This window comes from Leptonychotes weddellii, chromosome 14 (assembly GCF_054177405.1).
Source record: "Leptonychotes weddellii isolate Sample4059 chromosome 14, ASM5417740v2, whole genome shotgun sequence".
Lineage (NCBI taxonomy): Eukaryota > Metazoa > Chordata > Mammalia > Carnivora > Phocidae > Leptonychotes > Leptonychotes weddellii.
This window is the reverse complement of record NC_138382.1, coordinates 5,634,714-5,652,469: the sequence shown is the minus strand read 5'-3', so window position 1 is coordinate 5,652,469 and position 17,756 is coordinate 5,634,714. Positions and strand designations below refer to the sequence as shown.

The 17,756-nt window shown below is 46.4% G+C and overlaps 1 protein-coding gene across 6 annotated transcripts in view; it reads right to left on the bottom strand.

Annotated features, from left to right (window-relative positions):
• SPATA6L (spermatogenesis associated 6 like) overlaps nucleotides 1-17,756 on the bottom strand; it is a 74,540-nt gene that overhangs the window by 12,826 nt on the left and 43,958 nt on the right. For 4 of the 6 annotated variants that reach the window (XM_081802761.1, XM_081802763.1, XM_081802762.1 and 1 more), the window contains one exon: nucleotides 13,662-13,862. The gene's annotated coding sequence lies outside the window, so the exon portion shown is untranslated. Of the gene's footprint in view, nucleotides 1-10,481; nucleotides 11,867-13,661; nucleotides 13,863-17,756 lie in introns of those variants that run through there. The other 2 variants (XR_014139912.1, XR_014139913.1) reach the window with 2 other exon arrangements.

The window sequence follows — 17,756 nt, the reverse complement described above, 5'->3', positions numbered from 1 at the left end:
TGCCGTTCATGATTTGGAGGAGGTCTCTCCGGGATTGCGGAGACGTTTCTGGTTTCATCTACAAATCTCCACTTTGTCTGCCCAACTGTAAGGTATCACAAGGTTCAGTACAGTTATTGATAAACCCCCAAAGCCTAGATAAAGTCAATAGCCCTTTTGTTGTTCTTGTTGGAGGAAAGGAGAAAAAAAAGCAGTAGCCTCATTTAGAGATGGTTCACTGACCTCTGGAGGGCCTCGCTCACCTGGAGCTGGGAAGCTTTGGCCTCAGGAAAGCAAAATCAGGATATTACCTAGAAAGAAGCTGCCCCACAAGAGTACCGTTTATCAAAAGATGGAGGCAAAGAAATCCAGAAACTAATATACAGAATCAACCAAACTCCTGAGTGGTAGCATTTGGAACCCAACCCCAACCCCATTCCCACCCACCCCCATTTTCCCTCCCAGAAGATGCCTTTCCTGACCGACCGGAGGCTTCCGTAGCTGCCCGTCCTCCATGACTCAGGAAAGCTATTCACTAGGTTGAGTGAGGACATCACATCCTCTTTCGTCACTTCAGGGCATTTGAGGGAATGCAAAGCAAGGTTGCATCAACTGGGCATTTCAGAGTAAAAGGTCTGGCTGCTAGGGGAAAAAACTGAGGAGTTTGAAGATCCGCTAGTAGTCTGCTTTATCTTGTCTGGGCCCTGTAGGAAAATGTAGGTTTTCCAAGGTGAAGATAAGAGCAGTTGAAATTAATTGAGTGAGGGGCACCTGGGTGGCTCAGTCGTTAAGCGTCTGCCTTTGGCTCAGGTCATGATCCCCGGTCCTGGGAGGGTCCTGGGATCAAGCCCCGCTTCGGGCTCCCTGCTCAGCAGGAAGCCTGCTTCTCCCTCTCCCTCTCCCCCTGCTTGTGTTCCCTCTCTCGCTGTCTCTCTCTCTGTCAAATAAATAAATAAAATCTTAAAAAAAAAAAAAAAAAGAAATGAATTGAGTGGTTGGTCCCAGGAGGGCAGTTGCAGGAGAAAAGGCACCACTCCATCACTGCAAGGGTGCTTCATCTTCTGGACATGCCTTCAGAAAGTGCTGAAGGCATGCACATTTTAAAGATGACTTTGATCTTCCTCTAAGCATTCAAATGTAATTTTCATTTAAGGAGTTCTTGTGTTTCCAAGGCCCTCCGCTTAACTTGGCAAGAATTAGAGGCCGGCAGAAAGATCTGTCTGAGCTGAGGACTTTGCTGGGAGTTGGAGAGGGGGCGAGGGGAGTTTTTCCAGAATCTGTGGATAACAAAATATCCTGGTCTTTAGGAAACTGCGTGGGCTCCAAAGGGTCAGAGAAGTGCTACTGTGTAACTCATACTTGTTATTTATTAAAAACAAAACAGGGCGCCTGGGTGGCTCAGTTGGTTAAGCGACTGCCTTCGGCTCGGGTCATGATCCCGGAGTCCCGGGATCGAGTCCCACATCGGGCTCCCTGCTCGGCGGGGAGTCTGGTTCTCCCTCTAACCCCAACCCCCTCGTGCGCTCTCTCTCTCACTCTCTTTCTCTCAAATAAATAAATAAATAAAATCTTCAAAAAAAAAAAAAAAGTTTAAAAACAAAACAACAACAACAAAAAACACCAGCAGTTATCAAGGGGAACACTGGCTGATCCTTCCCCAACACTTGGTTTTGTCTCCCCAGCACCCCAAACTGGCTTTAATGCCCAGGGCTGATACACTAAGCCTCTGTTTTCTAATTTAGCCAGAAAGGGTAAGACAGACAACAATGGGTCAACTTTCCATTAAGCACACACACACTCAAAGCTCTTTGTTGGGTCAGGCGGGGCCAGTTAGGAAAACATGCCCCCTGTAGTTGATGAGAAATCGGAAGAGCAAACAAGGCAGCCTCAGGTTGCAAGGCTACCAAGCCTGCCTTTCTGGCACAAAGGAAAAGTTTGCTCCAATACCTTCCAGGCAGACAGCCACCTACCCCATTCTTGGGCAACATCACCTTTCTTAAAGATGACACTCTAGGGCGCCTGGGTGGCTCAGTTGGTTAAGCATCGGCCTTCAGCTCAGGTCATGATCTCCAGGTCCTGGGATCGAGCCCCACATCGGCCTTCCTGCTCAGCAGGGAATCTGCTTCTCCTTCTGCCCCTCCCCCTCCCCCTGTTCGTGTGTATGTGTGCTCTCTCTTTCTCTCGCTCTCTCTCTCTCAAGTAAATAAATAAAATCTTTAAAAAAATAGAAGCAGAGGTAACACTTTCAAATTCATTTTCCAAGGCCAGAATTACCCTGACATCAGAGGCAGACAAGGACATTACAAGGAAAGAAGACTATAGGCCAATATCCCTGATGAACATAGAGGCAAAAATCCTCAACAAAATATTAGCAAACCGAATTCAACAGCACATTTATTAAAAGGATCATACACCAAGATCAAGTGGGATTTATTCCTGAAATACAAGGATGAGTCAACATCCACAAATCAATAAGTGTGATACACCACGGTAATGACAAGAAGCATAAAAATCACATGGCCATTTCAGTAGATGCAGAAAAAACATTCAACAAAGTTCAGCATCCTCTCATGATAAACTCTCATCATATAGAAGGAACATACCACAACATAGTAACAGCCGTATATGACAAGCCCACAGCTGACGTCATACTCAATGGTGAAAAGCTAAAAGCCTTTCCTCTAAGATCAGGAACAAGACAAGGATGTTCTCTCACCACTTTTATTCAACATAGTACAAGAAGTCCTAGTCAGAGCAATTAGGCAAGGAAAAGAAAAGAGGCATCCAAATCAGAAAGGAAGAAGTAAAATTGTCTATTTGCAGATGACATATTATATATAGAAATCCCAAAAGATACCACCAAAAAACTGTTAGAATAAACAAATTCAGTAAAGTGACAGGACATAAAATCAATACACAAAAATCAGTTGAGTTTCTACACACTAACAACAAATTATTAGAAAAAGAAATTAAGAAAACAATTCTATTTACACTAGCATCAAAAAGAATAAAATACTTAGGAACAAATTTAACCAAAAAGGTGTAAGATCTGTACTCTGAAAACTAAAACATTGATGAAAAAAATTAAAAGAGACACAAATAAATGGAAAGATATTCCAGGCTCATAGATTGGAAGAATTAAGATTTTAAAACATGCATATAACCCAAAGTAGCTTTCTATAGATCCAACCCAATTCCCAAATTCCAATGGTATTTTTTTTTAATTTTTAAAAATTTTATTTATTTATTTGAGAGAGAGAGAGAGCATGAGAGGGGGGAGGGTCGGGAGGGTCAGAGGGAGAAGAAGACTCCCCGCTGAGCAGGGAGCCCGATGCGGGACTCGATCCCGGGACTCCAGGATCACGACCTGAGCCGAAGGCAGTCGCTTAACCAACTGAGCCACCCAGGCGCCCTCCAATGGTATTTTTTAGAAATAGAAATAACAATCTTTGCTTTCTGTATGGAACCACAAAAGACCCCCAAACAGTCAAAGCAATCTTGAAAAAGAAAAACAAAGATGGAGTCATCACGCTTCCTGATTTCAAACAATATTACAAAGCTATAGTAATCGAAACAGTATGGTATTGGCAAAAACAGACACAGAGATCAATGAAACCAAATAGGGAGACCAGAAATAAACCCATGTATATATATTCAATTAATTTTTGACAAAGGAACAAAGAATTTACAGTGAGGAAAAAATAGTCTCCTCAATAAGTAGTGTTGGAAAAATGGGATGTCCACACACTAAAGAATGAAACTGGACCCCTATCTTACACCACACACAAAAATCAGCTCAAGATGGGTTAGAGACCTGAAGTAAGACCTGCAACTGTCAAACTTCTAGAAGTAAACATAGGGAAAAAGCTCCCGGACATCCATCCTCGCAATTATTTTTTTGGATTTGACACCAAAAGCAAAGGCTAAAGCAAAAATAAGTAAGTGGGGGGGGGGGGGAACCTGGGTGGCACAGTCAGTTAAGCATCTGACTCTTGGTTTCGGCTTAGGTCAGATCTCAGGGTCCTGAGATCAAGCCCCATGTCAGACTGCACACTCCGTTGGGGGGTCTGCTCGAGTTTCTCTCTCTCTTCCTCCGCCCCTCCCCACTGCCCTCTCTAAAATAAATAAATAAATCTTTTTAAAAAATAACAAGTGGGACTACGTCAAACTAAAAATCTTCACAGCAAAAGAAATCAACAAAATGAAAAGGCAACCTATGGAACGGGAGAAAATATTTACAAACCATCCATCTGTAATCATAATCACAATACACAGGAACTCATACAACTCAATAGCAGAAAGCAACCCAGTTTAAAAATGGGCAAAGGAGGGGCACCTGGGTGGCTCAGGTCACGATCCCGGGATCCTGGGATCGAGCCCCACATCAGGCTCCCTGCTCGGTGGGAAGCCTGCTTCTCCCTCTCTCACTCCCCCTGCTTGTGTTCCCTCTCTTCCTGTGTCTATGTCAAATAAATAAATAAAAATCTTTTTTAAAAAAATGGGCAAAGGATCTGAACAGACATTTTTCCAAAGAAGCTATCCAAATGGTCAGTAGATACATGAAAAGGTACTTGACATCACTAATCATCAGGGAAGTGAAAATCAAAACCACACAGAGAAACCATCTTACAACTGTTAGTATGTCTATTATCAGAAAAGGTAAGAGAGAACAATTACGTGAGGATGTGGACAGAAGGAAACCTTCATGCACTGTTGGTGGGAATGCAAACTGGTGCAGCCACTGTGGAGAACAGTGTGGAGGTTCCGCAGTGATCCAGCAATCCCACTTCAGGGTACATATCCAAAGGAAATGAAATCACCACCTCAAAAAGATACCTGCACTCCCGTGTTCACTGCAGCACTATCCACGATAGCCAAGATGTGAAAACAACCTAAATGTCCGTGGATGGATGAACAGGTAAAATGAAGGCGATATATACACACAGTGGAATAGTATTCAATCTTAAAAACAAAAAGAAGGAAATCCTGCCATTTGCAACAACACAGATGAACCTGGAGGGCATTATGCTGTGAAATAAGACAGAGAAAGAAAAATAAATGTACTGCATGGTATCACTTATATGTGGAATCTGAAAAACAGCAACAGTCCACTTCATAGAAACAGAGTAGCATGGTGGTTTGTCAGGGGCTGGGGGGTGGGGGAAACAGGGAAGGGTTGGTAAACGGGTACAAACTTGCATCTAATGTACAACGTGATGACTCCACTTGATAGCCCTGTACTGCCTAATTCACATTTACTAAGAGAGAACTTACGAATTCTCACCGAAAAAAAAAAAAGTGAATACGTGCGGTGATGGATGTGTTAACTCAGTGATGCAAATCCGTTCCTGATGTATACATCTATCAAATGATCACACTGTACACTTTAAATACATTACAATTTTGTCAATTATATCTCAATAAAGCTGAAAAAAATGCCTACAAAGTAAAAAGGGAGAGCATGAAAGCATCCACGTCACCTCTTGAAAAGTTACTCATTTTCTTTAAAGCATCTGTCATTTCATTCGTTGGGATCATTTTTACTCAAACTGCCCGCTCCTCGTTCTCCCATTCTAGCAAAGATCTGAGTGCATCTGTAGCATCTCCTGCATGCCCTGCTCACCCCGCCTGACCTCCCTTAGAGTCGAGACAGTGTTATCAGACCCGTGCTTCAGATCGCTTTCGAATCTTTCATTCAAAACCTAATCCTGCCAAGGGTTCCTCTCTGTCCTGAAACCAGAGGTGGGAAGGCAGCCGAATAAAACCAGGCCCGCTATTTCTCCTTCCCTTTCTTGCTGACCTTCGGGGGCTACACGGCAGTCCTCGGGCTTGGCCTCCTCTTCCTCCCACTCACCAGCACCTTAATCCCCCCTGCAGTCTGGCTTCACCCCCACAGCTCTCCTGAAACTCCAAGGTAAACCCAACGGGCATTTTCTCAGTGGCCAACTTTTACTCTTTTGCATTATTTATCACTGTTCATTGGCTTGTTTTCCACTAAGCTCTCTTCCCTTGACTACTAAGATGTTAACGAGTGCGCTCCGATGCTCTCCCATCATCTTCAATCACCTCTGCAACCTTCTCTGGCTTCTCCCTTCCTGTGGGCCTCACCTCTGCCCACTGCCAAATACACAGGGGTCCCTCAAACATTTGTGGTTTGAATGAACAAACTCCATTTCCTCCTGGTCTCTCTCTCTCTCTCCACGTTCTCCACCAGAAATTCATTCGTTATTAGGACTTCAAGTACCACAGCTACGCAGATAATTACCAAAATGTGGATCCACAAAATCTATGGCCATTCTTGGCGGCTTCCCTGACCTCCGGCCAAATTTTAGATTCGCATCCCCAACTTCTCCTGGGCATTTTCCTTTGACCTCTCCAGCATCTTTTTTAAACTGAGGTTGTCCAAAAACAACCTTGTAAATTTCTTTTGTAGTCTCTCTTTTCACAATTGGCGACCGTGTTTTCAAAATCCCCTTTATTTCCAAGGAAACCTGGCATCATAACAATGTCTTCCCTCTTTGACCTCAAAAGGTTTGAAGCTGCATGTTCATGCATGTATTTAAATCTCTCCACTTTGGCGAGAGCAGCAGGTGGGAGCCCCTGAGCGACAGTGCTGTCTCTATGTGGAGTGGCCCAAGACTTAGCGTCTGTTCCGACATGATAACGCGGCGTGGTGCATCCCTGCGTCTTCTCTTCCCGTGGACTTCTTGAAGAAGCAACACGTATCTTGATAAGCCTCTAAATTCTACTGACAACAATGAGACCTTCACAGGAAGAAGAATTCTTCACAACAATAAGAACCCCCGCCTAAATCCAAGAGAAGGCCCCCACTGCCTCTGAGCACCTCACCCCTCAGTAATCCTGAATGTTCCCTGCTCTGGCCCTATTGTCAAAATTCACCATGAAAAAAAAAATCCCTCCCCGAAAGTTTTGACTCAGCCGCCTCTTTTATTCTCAGTCCTGAGTTCCTCTCACTCAGGTCACGAAGAACGCAAATCTGTAAAATAAAGGACACTGTGTCCTGATGTTGACAGAGTAATTATTCTCTCAATCAATACTTCATTCCTGATGATTAAATAATTCACCTTCACTTTGCAACTCAGCCCCGTCCAGCTGACTTAAAGGCGCCAGTCTCCCCCTCCCTGCACCCCACGCACCATCAGAGCACCATTAAAATAAGTTGCCTGAGGAGCGCCTGGGTGGCTCGATGGTTAAGCGTCTGCCTTCGGCTCAGGTCATGATCCTGGGGTCCTGGGATCGAGCCCTGCATCGGGCTCCCTGCTCTGTGGGGAGTCTGCTTCTCCCCCTGCTCATGCTTTCTCTCTCTCTCTCTCTCTGTCTCAAATGAATAAATGAAAAAATCTTAAAAAAAAAAAAAAAGTTGCCTGATCATTTCTTCCCGCCCCTGAGGTTTAATGGCCCCTTTCTTCTCTGTGACACTCTGACCCAGTCCAGACTCGATTGTCCTCATTTCCAAACTTCTTGAAGGACTTTGTCCTAGCCTCCCTGCCACCGGCCTCTCCCAAACCACCCTGAATAAGGATCATCAGATGAATAGCCTGCCTTCCCATCCCAACCTCTAATGGCTTTTTTTTTTTTTAAAGATTTTATTTATTTATTTGACAGAGAGATAGAGCCAGAGAGCACAAGTGGAGAGAATGGCAGAGGGAGAGGGAGAAGCAGGCTCCCCACTTGAGCAGGGAGCCCGATGCGGGGCTCGATCCCAGGACCCTGGGATCATGACCTGAGCCGAAGGCAGACGCTTAACCATCTGAGCCACCCAGGCGCGCCCCTCTAATGGCTTCTTACTGTCTACAGCACAAAGTCTAAAATCCCGGGCCTAATATTTAAGCCACTTCAGAAGATATCCCTAGAGGGTATTTCCTCCTTCTCCATACACAGACTTTCATTAGATTCCAGGTTCCTCACTTTTCCCAAACCTCTTCTCCACCTGGTCTTCCTAATCATTAGTGTCAAAAATTCTTGGCCGTCAGCCCCAAGATCTCATCATTTCTAACCCATTATTTCTTACCTCGTGGAACCCACAGAAGTAACGGTATCTTGGTCCATATCAGATACTGCCTTATTAATTTGAGACTTGATTATAATAAAATTGAGTTCCACAAACTACTGATAATAATTCAGTATCATTATTTGATATTCTTTTTTTAAGATTTTAGTTATTTAGAGAGAGCGAGCAAGGGGAGGGGCAGAGAGAGAGAATCCCAAGCAGACTCCGCATTGAGCACACACCCCGACATGGGGCTCGATCTCACAACCCCAAGATCATCACCACCTGAGCGGAAACCAAGAGTCGGAATGCTTAACCGACTAAGCCACTCAGGTGCCCCTTGTTATTCGATATCCTTAAATACGAGTCAAAACACGTGGCTGTGAACAAGCTTCAGCTTCAGACCAGCTTTATGTTACCATAGAGGCTTTTGTTGTTTTAGATTTGAACTTGAATAATTTGAACACCTTGCGGGAGTTGGAGGGGGGTGGACTTAGACTCTCCCTTTCACCCAGTCCCCGTTACTCACGGCTTCTGGCAGTCACGCATCCTGCCTGGTCCTGAAGACATCGGAGTTTGCAACAGCTTCTGAGAGTCCCATCTCAGTGCCCTAGCGAGTCCAGGGACTCCAGGAAGGCACATGCTGTATCTTCCACTCCTTACAGAGCTCATCCGCTACCCCCACCCCCCAGGGCACGATACAGTACTGAGCACATAGTAGCTTAATAAATACAAATCGAGTGATTCCATATGAGACTGTGGAATCAATCTGGTGAACTGTCAGGGCTGGGAGACCTCAGGACTCAACACGGGATGGTATCCTTCACCCATGCTGAACTCCCCTTATGCAAGGACGCGTGAACTTTCACGATGGCGCATTTTCTCACCGTGAACCCAGCACTTCCAGCAATGACACCTATTACACAGTCTGTCCCTGCAAGTCATCCCACTGAAACAGGTGTGATATTTATCTCAGTTCAAGATACCAATTTAAGTAAGTGTCAGTTCCCAGAGGACAAAGAAGAGGGATTTCTAATTGGGGGCAGGGGAAGGGAGCTGGCTTCCTAAACACGCTATTTACAAACATAATATCCCAGTGACAGGAAATCAGGGCAGAAAGCATCTCTTGCCCAAACAAGAAGCGGTTAGCCTCGTTCCAGCTCCTGTCAGGAGACCTTAGTTGCCCTGTCACTGTACCGGAATGTTCTGAGTTCATTTTTTGCAAACCCCTTCGGTTGAACTATCCAGTATGCACAAGCCTCGGGGATAATCAGGTGACAAGCAAGGGGGTGGCAGAAAGTGGTAGAAAGAATGAGGTTGAGAGACAAAACAGACCAGGGTTTGGAAATTGAATCTGACACTCATTAGCTTTTCTGAGCCTCGGTGTCCTTAGCAAAAAAAGAAAAAGAAAAAAGTGGGCAGGAGGCCAAATGCCTTCCTCAAATAATGAAATGAGATGTAGATAATAACAGCCGGTACTCACCGAGACTTCCTTTGTGCCAGGCACTGACATAAAGTGCTTGCAATGTGCTAACTTCCCTCCGCTCAGGACAGTAACGTTACAAAGCAGATACTGTTCTGCCTCCGATACACAGACGGACAGACACACAAAGGGGCTCTAAGTCGTTTTGTCCCAGTCACTCACCCACTAGATGGCAGAACCAGGATTCAAATCCAGGTGTTCTCACTCCAGAGCCCTCACTATGGTGCCCTGGGAAGCACCTGATGCAGCGCTGGCAAACTGAGCACTCAACAAAGGAATGAAAAAATGAGGGAGCCTAGGCAGCAAGAAGGAAAAAATGCTTTATTCCACTTCTCTACTGGGATCCCAAGTCTCCTAAAGTTAGATGGTAAGGTCTTTACAAGTCTGTAGCTCTCCCTCAATGTTGCCCTTGTCCTGGCCTCCTCTGTGGAAGAACCTAGAATAAATCACCCGCCACACCCGCTCACGCTAAGCAGGACCGGCAGAAACACAGCCCCGCTGGTTCAGAAGCTTCCCAACCAATCACAACCCAACACGTGTCCTTCAACTCTTAACCTTAGCGCAAACACTCTACCTTGCCGGAGGTCTCTCTTCTCCCTCTTCCCTTTAAAGTCCTAATTCTGGGGGCGTCTGGGTGGTGCAGTGGGTTAAGCGTCCAACTCTTGGTTTCGGCTCAGGTCGTGATATCAGGGTTGTGAGATCAAGCCCTGCGTCAGGCTCCGCGCTGAGCACCGAGTCCACTTGAGATTCTCTCTCTCCCTCTCTCTGCCCCTCCCACCATGCTCTTTCTCTCTAAAATAAATCTTTTAAAAAATAATAAAGTCCTGGGGCGCCTGGGTGGCTCAGTTGGTTAAGCGACTGCCTTCGACTCAGGTCATGATCCTGGAGTCCCGGGATCGAGTCCCGCATCGGGCTCTCTGCTCGGCAGGGAGTCTGCTTCTCCCTCTGACCCTCCTCCCTCTCATGCTCTCTGTCTCTCATTCTCTCTGTCTCAAATAAATAAATAAAATCTTTAAAAATAATAATAATAATAATAAAGTCCTAATTCTGGTAACTCGGCAGTCTGGCAGCCCCCAAATCCCCTTCACCATATCCGGGGCAGGCCCTGGTGGCCTTCAGTGCTGTCACCCTGGAGTTCCTGGTGTTGAAATGAAGGTTCCCTGACCCCCCGGCTCATGTGGCCCTCCCACACAGACAAAGCAAATCCAGCCCATACATTATGTTTATTGCCTATCTCATGAGAGGCAAAGCTGTGGTCCCCCCAGAGCCACAGAGAGCAGCAAACAAACCCCAGCAGGTGATTCTTATAGGTAGATGAGGAGGACTGATAGTAAACCATGGGCAACAGGGCACTTTTAAAATAAAGCTAAGAAAAATACATACTTAGGGGAGTGCTGGAGGATGACTCTAAAAGATACAGAATCCCCAGGAGAAAATTTCAGACTGGGATCTCCTTACTCTGCTCAAGAAGCTTGGACAACCCACCCACCCTGAGAATGACCCATTTGCACCAAGGAAAAGCTCTAGTCCTAGGCATGACGCTGTTGATGCCAAGTTTCCTAGCTCTGAAGGTGAAACTTAGCATAGGCTTTTCGCTCTAACGAACAAATCAGCTCCAGCTGCCCCAGACCCAGTGTGCAGGGGCCGGTGGGAGCAGACCCAAGCAGCCGCGGGGTGAAGCACTTCTCATTGCCCACCAGGTTCCCAGTACCTGGGAGCTCCAAACCTGCATGTCCCCGAGGAGTGCGGGGATGGGTCACCTACTCAGAGGACAGCAGCACCAGCGGGACCACTGGTCACCCATGGACAGGAAGGCATGCCCTTTCCTCAGGCTGCCCCCCGAACAGGCCAGAGGGCTGGAACTGATGGAGTAGTCGTGGCCATTATTAAGAGCAGCCGGGCACTCGGGAGCTGGGCTGAGCTTGCACACGTAACTCATCAATCCTCTCAGTTATGCATTTAAAATCAACCACCTTCTTTTATAAGTATTGTGTGCACTCTCATTTTTTAAATCTTATTTAGAATTCGGGGTCTGTAGGTTTCAGTGAACTTTGGGTCAGTCAAGCGACTTCAGGAAAACGGCCTTTTTGTACAGTGGCTTTTGCGTGGAGGGCCCAGGAGATTTTCCCAGAGCCTCTGCAAACCCAGACCCCTATCACACCTGCTTGGAAAATATGCTCCAGGCTTTGACAGATCTGCAACTGTGCAAGTCAAAAAAGGATAATAAACCAAAGCCAGACAGGTGGGAATATTTTATCATGTTTAAAGACATGGATCTTCCCAAAGAAATCCCAATCCATCACAAAATTATTCACATTCTTATATACCCCAAAAGCAAAATACCTCAACTGCAATCCTGGCCCCAAGGTGATTCCTCAAAATGGAAATAATTCCTTGAGACATAAAAAGGTAAAATAAGAATAAACAATAGCATTAGCGGATCAGAAAGTGAAAAAAAGACTGATTTGCAAAACAGAAACAAAAAAACAGAAAAGACTTTAAATAAGAATGGGCATTTAAGATCTTACACCTCAACTGAATCAAGGAGTTATGTTCAAACCATTTCAGAAAAACTGAACAGCGACTGTCCCGGCGTATATTTGAGCGGTAACTGACATGACATGAGATACCAATCCACTAGAACGGGATTCCTCGAGCGGCTTACGTCCTTTGTAAGTGGTTCTTTTCTGAGCCTTGTGTCACAGCCTTCATGTAACACAGTATTTTTTATTTTTAATGAGTACTCAACATCAAAATAACTGGCTATAGTCTCAGACACACCGGAAAGAGATAAGCAGGTGTAATCAAACATTTGTCTGTTTTCCGAATTGGATGAAATGCTTGTTGTAACATGCACACCTTTACTTGGCTGAAAGTCTGAGAAGAGAATAAATGAACTTTGTTCTATTGTTTTTGTAAGGTTTTTCTTCTCCTTTATTAATGTTGTTTTCCTAATTTACCTCACAAACCAATTCCTGGGGTCATAATGAGAGAAGGAAATTTAACTCTCACTGAATCCTTTAAACACTAAAAGGGATTTAGGGCATGGTAGAGGAAGATGCCAAGTGAAGGAAAGACCAAGGCTCTCGTTTTCAGGCCCCTTGCTCTGGGCCTGTCCCCGTGAAGACAAATGCGCTTCCAGCCCCACATCATCCAGGCCCGTCCTCCCCCTCCTCCCGCTCCCTCAGTCTGTGCAAGCATTTCACCAGGGTGCCCTTCTAACTCATTTTAAATCTGGTTTTGGCAGTCATATTTGCAGAGTGTATTTACTTAAAGTAGCTCTTTCAGAGAAATATTTGAGGAAGGTTTTGTTCCTCGTATAAATTTATTAAGCACTGCTGGAAAAAAGGTGGGGGGCGGGTAGGTGACAGAAGGAGTGGTTTTAAACTGTAGTCCAAAGAAACTAATCTCCTCTTACAAATGTATCCTAGAAAGTGAGCCTTTGGAGCAAGATCTGAATTCTCCAGATGTAAGGCTCCCTCTTCCTAAGTTTCCAGTGGACTTCGTGTAAATCAAGCCTAACACTAAAAAACAAACAACAAAAAACAGATTTACCAAAAAGAAAATCAGGTTGACAGTCTTTTTCTAGAGGATTTATCAGGTTATTCCTCTAAATAGCAGCTTCCTCTAGTTCGTGTAAAATCTCAGTTGAGGAAGGAAGGATGGAAGGAGGGAGGGAGGGAGGAATGGGGCGAGGGAGGGCAGGAGGAGGGGGAAAGGAGAGAAGGCAGGGGACAGGGGGAGGGAAAGAGGGCAGGGGAGAGGGGGAGGGAGAGGAGGATGGAAGGAAAAATTTTAAAACTTTTCAAGAACAAACCCAGTGGGGCGCCTGGATGGCTCAGTTGGTTATGCGTTTGCCTTCAGCTCAGGTCATGATCCCGGGGTCCTGGGATCGAGCCCCGCATCGGGTTCCCTGCTCAGCGGAGATTCTGCTTCTCCCTCTGCCCCTCCACCCACTTGTGCTTCCTCTCTATCTCTCAAATAAAGTAAAATCTTAAAAAAAAAAATCACCCAGTGCCACAAATGGGGAAGCACTTGAAAAGGCGTCCTGACACTTTCATTAGAATTCTAAAAAGTGCTTTCTAAATGAAAAAGCACCTGCCACCCAACTATGGTTATTTTCTAGTTGGAGCTCAAAACAAACACATCAACCAACTATAACACAAATTCTCCGACTTGACAAGAAAATATGAGCCCCACACAGGAAACACTTTAATCAACGACTCTTACCTGGGCACAAAAGACTGAGTACAGGGTTTGATTTGACAAAACAACAAAAACTGTTGTTCATTTCTCTAAGGACATGTCAGTTGGCTCCATGAGTGAGTTCTCCAAGACGTTCCTCCAGCTTTCCTTCAGTTCCCCTTGTGAAATTAGAAATTTCACACACTACACGTGGCACAGAGAAAAAGGCAAGCCATCAGCACCCAGGAGAAGGTGATGTCACTCTAGCTACTTGGCACGTAGCCCTACCTGGGATCCCTCGGGGTCTGAGCCCGCTCTACAGCCCCAGGGCAGGAGGAGGCGACCTTGGGGAGCAGGACAGAGCAGCTCCGTGACCTTGGGCAAGTTACCAGCCTCTTTGCATCATATCAGGATGAGGATAAGCCGAGTATCTACCTCTTAGTGTCCTGAGGACTTCACACAGTCCTCGGGTCGTAGTGAATGCACAGAAACTGCGCTGAGCTGTTAAGCATGCCCCCATCCTATTCTATGGAACAGGAACATATTTTTGAGCAGAGAGAGTCAGTATAGGATTGGGGGGCTGTTCCAAGTCCCCCATCTCAAGGTGCCTGCAGCCGTCTGCAAGATTCTCAATCCTAAATGTGTATCGGAATCTTCCGAAGAACATCTATAAAAATACCCTTTCCAGGCACCACCCAAAGAGATTCCAATTAAATTGGTCCAGAGTGAGGCCCAGGATGAGAATTTTGCAGAGCCCCCCAGGTGATTCTAATATTCACTGAGGCCCGCTGACCCCGGAATGTGCCTCGTGATCTGGGTGCACGGCCACCACCTGTGTGGTCTGTCGGCCTGGCGAGACCAGAGGTCCTGGGATGAAGGGAGGTGGGTCATTATCCACTGTATCCATCCCCCTAAGCCACCAAATAACAGGCCCCTCAGAAGCTGTGACTGAATCAGAGAGCCAGGGTCCCTGAGGTCAGAGCTGGGCATCTGTAGGCTGGTTTGCTTTTTGCTTTGGTTGTAACACAGATGAAGGGACCCCTGGGAGACGGAGTACCATGGCTCTTGCCTGCCCACTGGGGACAAGTGAGGGTGGAAGCCGTACCAGCCACTGTCTTAGGACCTGGAGGCCTTAATGAGCTGTGACAGAGCAGAAACCAACATTCTAATTAATTTTTATCCTTTTCTGGTTTCTTTCTTGGTTTATTTCCATTTTGCTCCTCGTTGATTTGAGAGAGGTTTCTGTGCTACAATTCTTGTCTGCGTCTGAGGACATGAGGCCTGAGTTCCTTGGCCACCCTCCAGCTGGGGGCATGCCCAGGGGAGCGGCTCCTGCTGTAGGCCAGCCACGGTGGTGGGACACTCAGTGGGTCAGAGCTGGGGCCATCTGGTCAGTCTCTGTGCCCTTCTTGGGAGGGTTATCATAAGGAAAACCAACTACAATACAACGCTGGAGGAATAAGGTGCTAAGTGGAGGCAGGTTTGGGAGCAGAGGGCAGAGGGCCTGGGTCTGCCTGAGGGACCAGGAGGTGTCACAGAGGGGGGCCCTGTAAGCCCGTCCTTGAAAGCAGAGTCTCAGTGAGCTCATGCCAGACATGGGCAGTCAGCCCCCACCCTTGGTAAGGACCGTGACACAGAGACAATCCTTCCTTCCAGAACTAGGAATAATCCGGTGGGGGGCGGGGGGCAGGTAGGAAGTGGTTTATGGGATTTTTTTTTTTTTTGGTGGCAAAATTCACCTAACACAAAATTTTGTTTATGTTTATAAAATTTTAACCATTTTAAAGTATACAAGGGATCATCTATTTTATACCAAAAGTACCAAGTCCCAAATCATCCAGAATAAGGAGAAATAGATGTATTCCAAAGCCCCCTCCCCCCATTCTTCCACCCATTCCCTTGTGAGACAATTAGATTCACTGTTTTGGGCTCAAGAATCACTGGCCCTTCTGGGGTAAGAATCTACTGTTTCATTTCCCCCAGTCTTGAGATCACTAGGAATCCAGGAGAGGGATGCCTGCTCAACAGCAAAAGAGCAGAAGTGGAAAAGGCAAGAGATAAGAACTAGAGCTGCAAGCAGGAGGGAGTCTTTGAGAAAAGCAGGGCCAGGGACAAGTACTGGGAGCCCACTGGGTCTTCTGCAGATGCTCCTCTCCAGGGCTGTCTTCCTGACCTGTGGGGGGACTCTAGCCGTCCCATTTTGGCAGCCTGATCTTGCTTGTTTGGATCCTCCCTGGATTCACTAAGATACTCAGCATCCTTCTAATAAATGCCCTGTTTACTTAAGACGAACCAAAGTCACCTGTGTTTCTTTTTTTTTTTTTAAAGATTTTATTTATTTGACAGAGACACAGCGAGAGAGGGAACACAAGCAGGGGGAGTGGGAGAGGGAGAAGCAGGCTTCCCGCCGAGCAGGGAGCCCGACACGGGGCTCGATCCCAGGACCCTGGGATCATGACCCGAGCTGAAGGCAGACACTTAACGACTGAGCCACCCAGGCGCACCCCACCTGTGTTTCTTTACAATCACCAACACTTCCACTAACACGGCCCTCTAGCACCCCTGCCTCACCATGAATGCATGACCCAAAATGTGAGGGGGGTGGGGGTGGTATGGAGAGCTTCCAGAGAAGGCCTACGAGCACATTCCAAACCACCGGGTGGGAACTAGTGTCATGAAGGAAACCCATTTTCTTTTTTTGCTTTGTTTTTTTTAAGTAAACTCCACCCCCAACATGGGGCTTGAACTCATGACTCTGAGATCAAGAGTTGCACGCTCCACTGACTGAGCCTATCAGGAGCCCCAAGGAAACCCACTTTCTAAGACAGAAGTTACTCATTTTTTTCCTTCCCTTCTCTCTGTCCCCTCCCATCAGCATCCACGTATCAGCTGGTTTTATGTAACTTGATGTCCCCCATGCTGAAAGTCAACACAATTTGGCATTTGGTCATTATGTTGGCCATGTTCCCATTGTGGTCATTATGTGGGCTATGTTCCGTAAAACCGCCTAATAAATACCTAGATTACTGTTTTGGCAATTGGAGATTAAGTGGCCCAGAATCCATCCTTTCATCAACCAAGCAGAACGTTCTGAGGTAGAAGCCTACAGAATGGGCTGTTACGGAGCTGTCCTCCACATTCCTCGGTGCTGATGGCGGGGAGTCCTGGCCAGCCTGGGGGCAAGGCGGCTTGTGCCCTGAGGCATGAACAGCCCTTGAGCCAGACTTTCAGGAGCCTGACTGCATGAACACCTAGCATATCATCCCACACTCCTTCATGGCTTAAAAAGATTCGTGATGGTTGTGATGTTGCTAGGATGATGTTGTTGCATATACAACAGCATGGGATCCTCACGGGAGATGATCAAGGTCCACAGACCCTGCTCAGATCCAAAGGGCTCTGCTCTTTCTCGCCAGGGCTCCCCTATCACACCCTCTAGGTTTGGGGAGGCAACGGGATGTAATCGTTTAATAGCATGGTTGCTGGGGCACCTGGGTGGCTCAGCCAGTTAAGCGGCTGCCTTCAGCTCAGGCCATGATCCCAGGGTCCTGGGATCGAGTCCCGCATCGGGGCTCCATGCTCAGCGGGGAGCCTGCTTCTCCCTCTCCCTCTGCCTTTTCCCCCTGCTTGTGCTCTTGCTTGCGCATGCGCTCTCTCTCTCTCTCAAATAAATATAAATAAATAAATATAAATCCTTAAAAAAATTTTTTTAAGGGGCGCCTGGGTGGCTCAGTTGGTTAAGCGACTGCCTTCGGCTCAGGTCATGATCCTGGAGTCCCGGGATCAAGTCCCGCGTCGGGCTCCCTGCTCAGCAGGGAGTCTGCTTCTCCCTCTGATCCTCCTCCCTCTCATGCTCTCTCTCATTCTCTCTGTCTCAAATAAATAAATAAAAATCTTTAAAAAAAAAAAATTTTTTTAATAAACAAAAAATAAAAGCATGGTTGCTGAAGCCAGACCACCCAGATTCATATTCCTAGACATGCCATTCACTGGCCACGTGACCTTGAGCAAGGCACCTAAACCTCCCCATGCCTCAGTTTCCCTATCTGTGAAATGGAACTAATGATAGAACCTACTTCATAGGGGTGTTGTGAGAAT